Here is a 14,104-nt window from a genome sequence, read left to right on the forward strand (position 1 = left end):
GACACAGGGGGAAAAGGGATCATTTGATTAACAAGAATTTATTAAACACTTAACATATTCTAGAAACTGGATTAGGTTCTAGGAATACAAAAACAAAATTGAAAAATTTGCTCCCCATAAATAGGGAAAAAAGGTTGTTCAGTAAGGTTAAACTGTTTGCATCCCTATGAAGGAGGATAACACTTTTAACTCTTGAGATCTGTATCTCTATTGGGATATTGTTATTAAATTGACCTCAACGTGATCCTATAGAAAAAATTAAGGGGCAGAATAAGAAAATAGGGAGAGGAGAAGAAGGGGAAGGTGGAATGGGATGAATTACACCATATGAAGAGGACAAAAAAACTATTACAATAGAGAAAAAGAAGGGAGGAGTGAGCATTGCTTCAACCTTACTCTCAACAGATTTGGTTCAGGGAGGGAAAAATATCTACACCCTTTTGCATAAAGAAACTTAGCTTACTCATCTTTCTTTTTTTTTAATGTATGAGGTATTTTATTTTTTCCGTTACATGTAAAGATAGTTCTCAACTTTTGTTTATATATGCTTTACAATTTCAGATTTTTCTCCCTCCCTCCCCCCTCCCCTAGACAGCAGGTAATCTGATATAGGTTATATCTATATATCTCTATACATATACATACACATATACATATACATATATATATCTATACATACATACATACATACATACATACATATATATACACACACATATATATATATACACACACACACACACACATATATATATATATATATATATATATATATATATATATATATATATATATATATATATATATATACACACACACATAATAACATTTCCCCTGAAAGAAAATGAACATTTTTGCTGGGTAATAGATTCTCGGCTGCAATCCAAGCTCCTTTGCCTTCCGGAATATCATATTCCAAGCCTTGTGGTCCTTTAATGTTGAAGCTGCCAGGTCCTGAGCAATCCTGACTGTGGCTCCATGATATTTAAATTGCTTCTTTCTGGCTGCTTGGAGTATTTTCTCCTTCACCTGATAATTCTGGAATTTGGCTACAATATTCCTTGGAGTTTTCCTTTTGGGGTCTCTTTCAGGAGGTGATCGGTGGATTCTTTCAATGATGATTTTATCCTCTGATTCTATGATATCAGGGCAGTTCTCCTTAATAATTTCCTGGAATATGGTGTCTAGATTCTTTTTCTGGTCATGGCTTTCAGGCAGTCCAATGATTCTCAAATTGTCTCTCCTGGATCTGTTTTCCAGATCAATTGTCTTTCTAATGAGGTATATCACATTTTCTTCTATTTTTTCATTTTTTTTATTCTGCTTGACTGATTCCTGGTGTCTCATGGATTCCTTATCTTCCAACTGTCCCACTTTAATTTTTAAGGCATTGTTTTCTTCAGTGAGATTATGCACCTTTTTTTTCATTTGGCCAAATGAATTTTTTAAGGCATTGTTTTCTTCAGTGAGATTATGCACCTTTTTTTCCATTTGGCCAAAGGAATTTTTTAAGGCTTTGTTTTCTTCAGTAAAATTATGTGCTTCCTTTTCCAAGCTGCTGATTCTTTTTTCATAGTTTTCTTGTTTTGCTTTCATTTCTCTCCCCATTTTTTCTTCTACCTCTCTCAATTGATTTTTAAAATCCTTTTTGAGCTCTTCCCGGAAGGCTTTTTGTTCTTGAGACCAATTCACCTTCCCTCGTGAGGCTTCAGATGTAGGCAATTTGAGGCTATTGTCCTCATCTGAGTTTGTATTGGCTTCTTCCCTATTGATACAGAAGCTCTCAATGGAGAGGGCTCTTTTTTGCTTCTTACTCATTATTGCAGCTTATTTATTTATTTTTTAAGTTGAGGTCTGCTGTGGGGGCACCAGGGTCCCTGTTTTGGGCTTCTTGTGCAGGGGTATAGGTGCTGTGTGACTGGGTTTTTACTCTGAGGCCTTTATGGTGTGTGGAGATCCCCTGCCCTGCACTTCCTGTCTGATTGTGCTCGGCCAGCCAGGTGCCAGACCCCGACGTCTGATCCCAGCTGACCCGTTTGTGGCCCTCTCAGCCGGTGCAGGTAGGTTTTTCCACTGTCCTTCTTGGCCACCATATTTTTGAACCAGGTTCCAGGGGCCTCAGTTGTTCGGCTGCGGCCCACAGCTCCTGCTGACTTGCCCCGACACCCTCAGTGCTGGGTTGCTGCCCTGCACTGGGCCTCCCTTTTGCCAGAGTCAGACGGACCTTTTCCTGAAGTCTTCTAAATTATCTCTGGTTGGAGGACTGTGTCTCTCTGTCTCTTTGCAGGTTCTGTCGTTTCAGAATCCGTCCAGAGGCTTGATTTAATGTTCATTTTGAGGGAACAGAATGAGAGCTCAGGCAGCTTCCTGCTTCCTTTCCGCCATCTTGGCTCCGCCCCCCTCCCCCCCTAAATAACTATTGAGTAGAGAGATGCAAATTAAAACAACTCTGAGGTACCACCTGAAACCTATCAGATTGGTTACAATTTAAAAAAAGGAAAATAATAAATGGAGAAGCTGTGTGAAAAGTGGAACACTAATGCATTGTTAGTGGAGCTGTGAACTGATCCAACCATTCTGGAGAGTGATCTTGAATTATGCCCAAAGGGCTATAAAGCTTTGCATACCCTTTAACCCAGCAATATCACTTTTGGGTATTTTTCCCAAAGAGATCATAAAAAAGGGAAAAGAACTCACATGTACAAAAATATTTATAGCTGCTCTTTTTGTGGTGGCAAGGAATTGGAAATTGAGGGGTTCCCATCAATTGGGGAATGGCTGAACAAGTTGTGGTATATGAATGTAGTGGAATTCTATTGTGCTGTAAGCAACCATGAGCAGGAGGAGTTCAGAGAAACCTGGAAGGACTTGCATGAAATGATGATGAGTGAGACAAGCAGAACTGGAAGAACTTTGTACACAATATCATCAACATTGTGTGTTGACCTACTGTGATGGACTAGATTCTTCTCACTAATGCAATGATACAGGAGAATTCCAGGGGACTCATAATGGAAGGGGATCACAAAATCCAGAAAAAAAAAGAACTGTGGAGTATAGATGCTGATGGAACCATGCTATTTATTTTGTTTTTAGTGCTGTTGTTTTTCTAGTTTGAGGCCTTTCCTCATTGCTCTGATTCTTCTGTTATAACATGACTAATGCAGAAATAAGTTTAATGTTTTATATATATATATATATATATATAACCTATATCAGATAACCTGCTGTCTAGGGGAGGGGGGAGCAAGGAGAAGGAGAAAAATCTGAAATTGGAAAGCTTGTATAAACAAATGTTGAGAACTATCTTTACATGTAACTGGAAAAAAATAAAATACTTTTATCAGGAAAAAGATTTTAGCATCAATATTCATTGGGGGAATTGGTCTATAATTTTCTTTCTCTGTTTTTGCTATGCCTAGTTTTGGTATCACCGCCATATTTGTGTGACAAAATGAATTTCGTAGAACTCCTAATTCTCCTATTTTCCCAAATAATTTGTATAATATTGGAATTAATGTCCTTTAAATGTTTGGTAGAATTCACCTGTAAACCACATGGCCCTGGGGATTTTTTCTTAGGGAGTTCATTAATAGCTTGTTCAATTTCTTTTTCTAATATGGGCTTATTTAAGGATTTTATTTCCTCTTCAGTTAACCTGGGCAGTTTGTATTTTTGTAAATATTCATCCATTTAAGTTAGATTGTCAAAATTATTGGCATACAGTTGGGCAAAATAGTTCCCAATTATTTTCTTAATTTCCACTTAATTGGTGGTAAAATCACCCCTTTCATTTTTGATCCTAGTAATTTGGTTTTCTTCTTTCTTTTTTTAAATAAAATTAACCAGTGGTTTATCTATTTTATATATTTTTTCATAAAACCATCTCTTAGTTTTATTGATTAATTCTACAGTTTTCTTGTTTTAAATTTTATTAATTTCTCCTTTCATTTTCAGGATTTCTAATTTAGTATTTAATTAGGGATTTCTAATTTGTTCTTTTTCTAGCTTTTTAAGTTGCATGCCCAATTCATTGACCTCCTCTTTCTCTTTTTTATTCATGTAAGCAGTTAGAGCTATAAAATTTCCCCTAAGCATCACTTTGGCTGTATCTCATAGATTTTGGTATGTTGTCTCATTATTGTCATTCTCTTGAATAAAGGTATTGATTGTTTCTATGATTTGTTGTTTGACCCACTCATTCTTTAGAATGAAATTATTCATATTGCAATTCATTTTCAGTCTACCTTTCCATGGCTCTCTATTACATATAATTTTTATTGTATCATCATCTGAGAAAGATTCATTTACTATTTCTGCCTTTCTACACTTGACTATGATGTTTCTGTGCCCTTATACATAGTCAGTTTTTGAAAATGTACTATGTACTGCTGAGAAAAAGGTATATTCCTTTCTATCCCCATTCAGTTTTCTCCAGACATCTATCATGTCTGACTTTTATCGTTTTCTATTCACCTCTTTCACTACTGTCTTATTTATATTATGGCTAGATTTATCTAATTCTGAGAGGGGAAGATTCAGATACCCCACTAGTATAGTATTACTGTCTATTTCTTCTTGTAACTCATTTAACTTCTCCTCTAAGTATTTGGATGCTATATGACTTGGTGCATACACGTTTAATATTGATATTACTTATCTATAGTACCTTTTAGCAAGATGTAGTTTCCTTCCTTATCTCTTTTAATTAGATCTATTTTTGCCTTTGCTTTGTCTGAGATAAGGATTGCTACCCCTGCTTTTATTGTTTACTTTATCTGAAGCATAATATATTCTGCTCCAGCCTTTTACCTTTACCTTGTGTGTATCTCTTTCTTCAAATGTGTTTCTTGTAAACAGCATATTGTAGGATTCTGGTTTTTACCTTACTCTTTAAGGAAGTTAAAGGGTAAGGGGAATAAGGTGGTACTGATAGAAGGAAGGGAAGAAGCAGGGGAAGAAAAGGGAAAGAAAAGGAAGGGTGCATCATAAAAGGGAGAGCAGTTTGAGGGAGGCAATGGTCAGATGCAAAACACTGGTGGGAAGGAATAGGGTGAAAAACAAAGAAGAAAAGAAGATGGAGGGAAATAAACAGTAATCTTAACTGTGAATATGAATGGGATGAACTCTCCCATAAAATGGAAGCAGATAGCAGAGTGGATTAAAAATCAGAACCCTACAATATGCTGTTTACAAGAAATGCATTTGAATCACAGAGATACACACAAAATAAAGGTAAAAGGTTGGAGCAAAATATATTATGCTTCAGCTAAAGTAAAAAAAAATGCAGGGGTAGCAATCCTTTCAGAATAAGCAAAAGCAAAAATACATCTAATTAAAAGAGATAAAGTAGGAAACTACATCTTGATAAAAGCAATCATAGATAATGAAGTAATATCATTAGTAAACATATATACAGCACATGGTAGAGCATCCAAATTCTTAGAGATGTTAAATGAGTTACAAGAGGAAATATATAGTAAAAGTATACTAGTGTGGGATCTGAAAGTTTCCCTCTCAGAATTAGATAAATATGACCACAAATTAAAGAAGAAAAAATTAAAGAGGTGAATAGGATGTTAGAAAAGTTAGATATGACAAATGTCTGGAGAATATTGAATGGGGATAGAAAGGAATATACATTTTTCTCAGCAGTACATGGAACATATTCAAAAATTGACCATGTATTAGGGCACAAAAACATCATAGTCAATGTGGAAACACAGAAATAGTAAATGCATCCTTCTCAGATCATGATGCAATAAAAATTACATGTAAGAAAGAGCCATGGAAAGGTAGATTGAAAATCAATTGGAAACTAAATAATTTAATTCTAAAGAATGAGTGTGTCAAACAACAAATCATAGAAACAATCAACAACTTCATCGAAGATAATGACAATAATGAGACAACATAACAAAACCTATGGGATGCAGCCAAAGCATTTCTAGTGGAAATTGTATATCTTTAAATGCTTACATGAATAAAATAGAGAATGAGGAGATCAGTGAATTGGGTATGCAACTAAAAAAGCTAGAAAAAGAACAAAGTAAAAATCCCTAATTAAATAGTAAATTAGAAATCCTGAAAATCAAAGGAGAAATTAACAAAATTGAATTATATCCTTCCCCCAGAAACATTCAGTCAGGTCATACAACCATATATAAAAATATAAATTAATTATGAATCTGTGTGTGATGGTGGTGGCAGAAACAGAAGTGTAACTGGAAGGATCAAAATACTCATGAAGGTAAAAAGGGGAAAATGACCCACATGTTCAAAAATATTTATAGCTACTCTTTTTGTGGTGGCAAGGTATTGGAAATTGATGGGATGTCCATCAATTGGGGAATGGCTGAATAAGTTGTAGTATATGAATATAATGGAATACTACTGTACCATAAGAAACAAAGAGCAGGTGGATTTCAGAGAAACCTGGGGGGACTTACATGAACTGATGCTGAGTGAGATGAGCAGAACCAGGAGAACATTGTACATAGTATCAACAACATTGTGTGTTCATCAAATGTGATATACTTGACTCTTCTCAGCAATGCAGTGGTCCAGGATGGTTCCAAAGGGCTCATGCTAGAAAATGCTCTCCAAATCCAGAAGAGAGAGAGAGAGAGAGAGAGAGAGAGAGAGAGAGAGAGAGAGAGAGAGAGAGAGAGAGAGAACTGTGGAATCTGGATGCAGATTGAACCATACGATCTATATTTTTGGGGTTTTTCCTTTTTGCTCTGATTCTTCTAGCACAACATGAATAATGCAGAAATATGTTTAATGTGATTGTACATATATAACCTATATCAGATTGCTTGCTGTCTTGGGTAGGGGGTAGATAGGGGAGGGAGGGAGAAAAAATTGAAACCAGAATTCTTATAAAAACAAATGTTGCAAAGTATCTCCACAAGTAACTGGAAAATAATAAAATACTTTTATGGAAATAAAAAGAATAATTATGAAGGGGTTAACATTTGCATGAAAGACAGCTCATTTGTTATTAGTGAAGGGAAAAAGGAGAAAATGGGTAGGAACACTGAGATGTTAAGCTAACTGGAAAAAGGGAAGAGAAACCCCACCTGGTTAGCTTCAGTCTTTTCAGCAAAAGAGAAACCCAAATTTTCTACTAAAGAGGAGCAAAGAAGAAGTAGAATTTGGATATTGGGAAGAGAAGATAAACTAGTAAATATAGGTATATATGAACTCAGGTCTTCCTGACTTTAATTGTATTGTTCTACCCACTAGAGAACACTGTCTTTCCTAGGAGAAACTTCTTTTGCCAATGCATGCCTACATTTTCCCCCTGAAATATATGGTCTTAGAGAGTTACTTAGAGCAAAGAGATAGTAAATATCTTATTCAAGGTCAAATTGCAAGTTTATCTCAGATTTGTGACTTGAATCCAAGATTTCCTGGCTTCAAGGACAACTCTTGGTCCTTGCTTTAGCTATTATTAATTTAATATATATCCCACCCAATAAAGCCAAGTTTCAGAAATCGTTGTTCATCTGTTGCTAACTTGAACTTTCTCAAGATCCAACTTGTTAATACTAAGGGAAAGCTTGAAGCTGGTCAATGAACTCCATATTTTTGAGATTTATCATTTTCTTAATCCTTAAAATTTGATTAGAGTAAAAGAGGATTTCTATAAAGCTTGGCATAGGAACCAGTGTTGATTAGGCGCATGTAGGATTATGCAACCTAATGAGGCACTGTAAGAAGCATTATATAGTGGTGAAAAGAAGCATTATATAGTGGTGGAACCTTAACTATATTCTAACTCCTCTTGTTGCTACTTATTTGACCTTTTGCAAGCTCTCTAATCTTTCTTGGACTCAGTCTTCTCATTTGTAAAAGGACAGTGTTGAATTAGATGATCTCTAAATCCTTGCACTTCAAAATCTGTGATTCTAAAATAGTGAGCACTTTTTCAGAAGAAAAGATAGCATATACTCAAAACAAATCTTACCTTCTTCCCACTTTTGCTAAAGTACAGTGCTGGGGAGGAGGGAGACGATGTAATGTGGCCTGACTGCTTAGTGCTCCCATCAACTCACAAAGTTATGAGATGATAATTTTTTTGACTAAATTATTAGTCTTAATAAGATTACCCCCAAAGTTTCTTTTGGTGGTTCCTCTGCCAATTTTTATTTTGCACACTCAGATTTCTTCCCTTTAACTCTCAATGAGAGAGCTCTCATTTCCTTGCAGAATTTTATCTTTACATAGATGACTGCCAGCTTTAGCTCTCTTGTTTCTGACCTCTGCCTCTGTCTAGTCCCTTATCTCAATCTGTCTCCCAGACATCTCTTCTTAAATGTCTCCCTATCGAATCCAATTCAATATGACTAAGACAGAATGTCTGATCTTTTCTATAAGCCACATTGCCACTTTTCTCTCCTTCTTTAATATCCTAGCATTTCCCATCCAAAATAAAACAAACAAAAAACCACTGTTACCACCACCACCAAGTCTTTAAATGATTCTCTATTCTCTTCTACTCTAAGCACATGAAAGCCAATATAATTTTCAAGACAGTACTTCTAAACACACACTGAAAGCTTTTAAAAATCCACATAACTGAGCTGTGAATAAAGTCTATGAAAGTGAAATAAGCTTCTTTTGCAATGGTTGACACTGTAGGTTTTTTTTAAGCCATGTGGTCAATGGGTTTTATTTTTAGAGCCACTTGGAATTTTAATAAGCCCAGACAACAAGGGGAAAAGTCCATTTTGGTAGGCAAATTGAAATAAAATGCTTCAATACTTCTATAAGGCTAGGATCATACTAATTTGGATTCCTCCTTCCATTGTTTGCAATTCATGCACTTTTTTCTTTTTTTTCCAAGTATAAAGGAAATGACCATTTCCTAATTAATTTTAATTTTTTTCTTAATTTTTAAAATTTGTGTAATGATACAAGTTCTTATATAACATAGGATGATTTTTAAAAAGGATAATTGCATATGAATCTACTATGTACAACTTGCTATTCTTTTAAAATATACAAGATTATCATGTAAATTTTATTTTTCTTCCCCTCACCCCCCACTCTACATGGTCACCATTAGACAAATAGAGGTGTGTGTGTGTATAAATATGTAAAACTATTCTAAACATACTTCTATTTATCAGTTCTTTCTCTGGATGCAGATAAGATTTTTCTGTATATGTCCTTAATAGTTACTTTGGGTATTTATAATAGTTAAAATAACTGATTTCCTCAAAGACAATCTTAAAATTTTGTTGCTGTTACTATATACAATATCCTCTTGGTTCTGTTAATTTCATTCTTCATTATTTCATGGAAGTCTTTCCATGTTTTCCTAAAATCATCGAGTTTGTCATTTCTTACAGCACAGTAGTATTCTGTCACAATTATGTGCCACAAATTGTTCATCATTCCCCAATCAATGGGTATCCCTGCAATTTCCAGTTCTTTGCCACCGCAAAGAGAGTTGCTGTAAACATTTAAGAATGTATAGAATAAATTCCTTTTCCCCTTATTATCTTCTTAAATAGAACAAGTAGTGGTATTACTGGATCAAAGTGAATAGCCAATTTAATAATTCTTTGGGCATAATTCCAGATTCATTAACTTATTCTTCCTCCATAAAGGATATGTCCACACAGCTTCCATAGAGAATATGTTCAATGTTGAGGAACTTCATATAAGATTACTGACATTTCATGGTTATCTGTAGAGCATTCTGGACATAATTCCCCCCCCCCATTCTCATCACATGATTTTACTGCCTGCTTTCTTTCAACATAGTTTGATTTGTAATACCCCTTACAAATTTAACCATAAATCAGCATTGGACAAATGTTTCACCATTCATCTCCATTACTGTATAGTCAAACAAACAAACAAAATATAGTTTTCATAAAGCAAAGTAGAAGAATTGATATAGTAAAATCTGTGAAAGAATAGTTTGTGTTGGGAATTGACAGACTAAAAAAAAAAGATACAAGAAGAAACAGGGATGACTTGCATTTATATCATGCCATAGCCATGAAAACAAGTATAATAAATATATTAAGGATCAAAAGTTTCTTTTTCCTGACATTAAAATATTTCCTGAAAGTCTAAGATGGCTGAGAGAAGGCAGGAAGTTGCCCAAGCTCTCCCAAATTTTCCTCAAAAACAACATTAAATCAAGCCTCTGAATGGATTCTGAAACAACAGAACCTACAAAAAGACATAAAGACACAACCTTCCAACATGAGATAATTTAGAAGACTTCAGGAAAGGTCAGTCTCACCTGGGAAAAAGGGGAGTGCAGCTCAGCTGAGTGCAGTAGCACCACAGAGAGGGTCTGGGCAAATCGGCAGGAGACTTTTAGCCACAGCACAGCAACTGAGGCCCCTTGGTACTGGCTTAGCAGGCTGGTGGTGCAGCAGTCCAGTTGTGAGACCCATCAGCCATGACTAAGAGGGCAAAATGCCAAATAGAGAAGTACCCACAGGATGGGCACATCCTAGCCAAGCACAGCACAGGGAGCAGGTCTGGGGTTAGAAGGAATCCACAAGCCACAGAGGCCTCAGAGCAAGACTCGAGCAAAAGTAGCTTACAACAGTGGCCTCTGTGTCCAAGAAGCAGACCTCAACTTTAAAAGTAAAAAAAAAAAAAATTAGCCACAATATGAATAAGAAAAAGAAAAGGTCCTTTGTCATTGACAGTTCTGTGTAGACAGGGAAGACAAAAACAAAAATTCAGATGAGTAAAATACCCTCAAAATGCCTACATGTGAAGGCTCAAGGAAGAAGATACTTGGTCTCAAGATGAAAAAGCCTTCTTGGAAGAGCTCAAAGATGATTTTAAAAATCAAATGAGAGGGGGCGCAGCTAGGTGGTGCAGTGGATAGAGCACCAGTCCTGGAGTCAGGAGAACCTGAGTTCAAATCCAGCCTCAGACACTTAACACTTACTAGCTGTGTGACCCTAAGCAAGTCACTTAACCCCAATTGCCTCACAAAAAAAAACCCCAAACAAAATCAAATGAGAGAGGTAGAAGAAAAATTGGAAAAGAAATGAGAGAAATGAAAGTTACACAAGAAAATTATGGGAAAAAAATCATCAGCTTGGAAAAGGAAGCAGAAAAATTGACTGAAGAAAACAATTCCTTAAAAAAAATACAATTGGCCAAAATGGGGAGGGGGGGAATTGGCCAAATGGAAAAGGAGGTGCAAAAGCTTACTGAAGAAAATAGTGCCTTAAAAACTAGAATTGGACAGATGGAAGCTAATGACTTCATGAGAAACTAGGAATCAATCGAACTGAATCAAAAGACTGAAAAAATAGAAGAAATTGTGAAATAGCTCATTAGAAAGACAACTGACCTGGAAAATAGATCCAGGAGAAATAACGTAAGAATGATTAGATTACCTGAAAGCCATGATCAAGAAAAGAGACTAGACACCATATTCCAGAAATTAACAAACTGGCCTTATTTTATAGAATCAAAGGATAAAATAGTCATATAAAGATTCACAGATCTCCTGAAAGAGACCCCCAAAAGGAAAACTCCAAGGAATATAATAGCCAAATAGCAGTGAAGGAGAAAACACTGCAAGCAGCCAGAAAAAAACAATTTAAATATCATGGAGCCATACTCAGTATTTTCCAGGACCTGGTATTTTCAACATTAAAGGATCATAAGGCTTGGAATATGATATTCTGGAAAGCAAAGGAACTTGGATTACAACCAAGAATCAACTATCCAACAAAACTGAGCATTCTCTTTCAAAGGAAAAGATGGGCATTTAATGAAATAGTGGACTTCCAAGGTTTCCTAAAAAAAAGACCAAAATGGAACAGAAAATTTGATTTTCAAATCTAAAACTCAAGAGAAGTATTAAAAAGCAAATGGGGGGAGGGAGTTATTCAATAAGGTTAAACTGTTTACATCCCTATGAGGGAAGATAATATTTTCAACTCTTGAGATCTGTATCTCTATTGGCATATTGTTATTAAGTTGACTTTGATGTGATGATATAAAGAAACTTAAGGGGCTTGATAAAAGGAGAATACAGGGAGGATAGGGAAAGGGTGAGGTAATGGCATTAATTATATCATATGAAGAGGCACAAAAACCTGTAACAATAAAGGGGAAAAATGAAGTGGTTTACTTTCCTTAGTCATCCACACCCAAGATACCTGTCTAGCCTTATATTTCTGTTTCCACTTGTTTTACCTTAGCATCACTGTAGGAAACATGGTGTAATTGTTTTTGTAAGTATAATGAGTTATATCCATACATAGTTAACACAAGTTCACACATAGTGAATAGTTGGGTTCCAAATATAATTTCTTGGTTTTCCAAATGATGTTATACAACTTAATTATTATGTGAAAATTAACTTGTACATTTTTACACATTGACTGGCAGAGATCTTAATTCCTTATACTGTAGCACTTCAGAGTTCCAACATGTTGTCAGCAGGGCTGGTAAGGTCTTACCACCTGACTCAAATAGAAAACCCAAAGGGGCTTCACAGAGAAGGATCTGCTAAAAGAATGTTGCTACTCTCTTTTCCCAATAATGTGATACTTTTACTATTTTTTTATTTTTAAAACAAAATATACCCAGTTAGAGGAGTAGTAGTTTTCAAACATATAGTAATATTGTATAACAGATATATTTGTGATCCAACAGTATCCAATTTCAAAAGAGGAATTAACTTGCCTTAACAGCTTTTCTCAGGCTACATAACATGATAATCTTCCTTATAGAGTATCATGCATTCGAAACGTTGCCAATCAAGTGATATTTAGTCAAATGCATTTGAAGTTTATCAATTCACACAAATTCTTTTATCATATTCCTCCTGACATTTTCATACTAGTTATATCTTAGTAGTTTATATATTGCTTACCACACACCAGACTTTTTCTATGTCTTAATTTTTTTTAGTCTATGATTTTTTAAATTATAATGTGAATTTCTGAAATATATCATCAAATTTGTTAACATTCCATAAGAAGTAAGGAAAAAGAAAACTAGAGTGGGAAGATCTTTTTTGTCCAACGAAGTTGCCATAAGGTATAAATACTACAGTGTTTATCTTTTGCATAAGCTAGGCACTGTGTTAATGTAATAAACAATTTTATTTATAGTTTGGGCTTCCAATTTTTTCCCTCCTTCCCTCCCTCTCCCAGAGGTATTAAGCAATCAGATATGCATTATACATATATGTTTATGTAAAACATTTCCATATTTATCATTTTGTATAAGAAAACTTGATTAAAATTTTAAAAAGGAAAGAAAATAGGGCAGCTAGGTGGCACAGTGGATAGAGCACCAGTCCTGGAGTCAGAAGTACCTGAGTTCAAATCCGGCCTCAGACACTTAACACTTACTAGCTGTGTGACCCTGGGCAAGTCACTTAACCCCAATTGCCTCACGAAAAAAAAGAAAAAAGAAAGAAAGAAAATGTAAAATAGCATGTTTCAGTCTGTTCTATCAATATCAGTTCTTTTTTTGGAGGTAGTTAGTATGTTTCTTCAATAGTCCTTTGGGATTGTCTTGGATCATTGCATTGTTGAGAATAGTTAAGCCATTAACAGCTCTTCATCTAACAATATTGCCGTCTCTCTTCACAATGTTCTCTTGGTTCTGCTCACTTCACTATAGATCAGTTCATACACATCTTTCCAGATCTTTCTGAGGTCAACCTGCTTGTCATTTCTTATAAACACAATGATATTCCATCACCATATTATAACACATTTTGTTTAATCATTTCCTAATTGATGGGCATTCTTTTGATGTCCAATTCTTAGCCACCACAAAAAGAGCTGCTATAAATATTTTTGTACAAATAATTTTTATTTTCTTTTTGGGGATGTCTTTGCGAAATAAATTTAGCAGTGGTATTGGTGAATCAATGTGTATGCACAGTTCTATAGCACTTTGGGCATAATTCCAAATTGCTCTCCAGAATGAATGGATCTTTTCACAACTCCACCAACAGTGGATTAGCACCCCAACATTCTCACATCTCTTAAACAACATCCAATATTTTCCATTTTTCTTATATTTGCAACTCTGATAAGTATGAGGTGATACTTCAGAGTTGCTTTAATTTGCATTTCTCAGA

Source organism: Dromiciops gliroides, chromosome 3 (genome assembly GCF_019393635.1).
Source record: "Dromiciops gliroides isolate mDroGli1 chromosome 3, mDroGli1.pri, whole genome shotgun sequence".
Taxonomy (NCBI): Eukaryota; Metazoa; Chordata; class Mammalia; order Microbiotheria; family Microbiotheriidae; genus Dromiciops; species Dromiciops gliroides.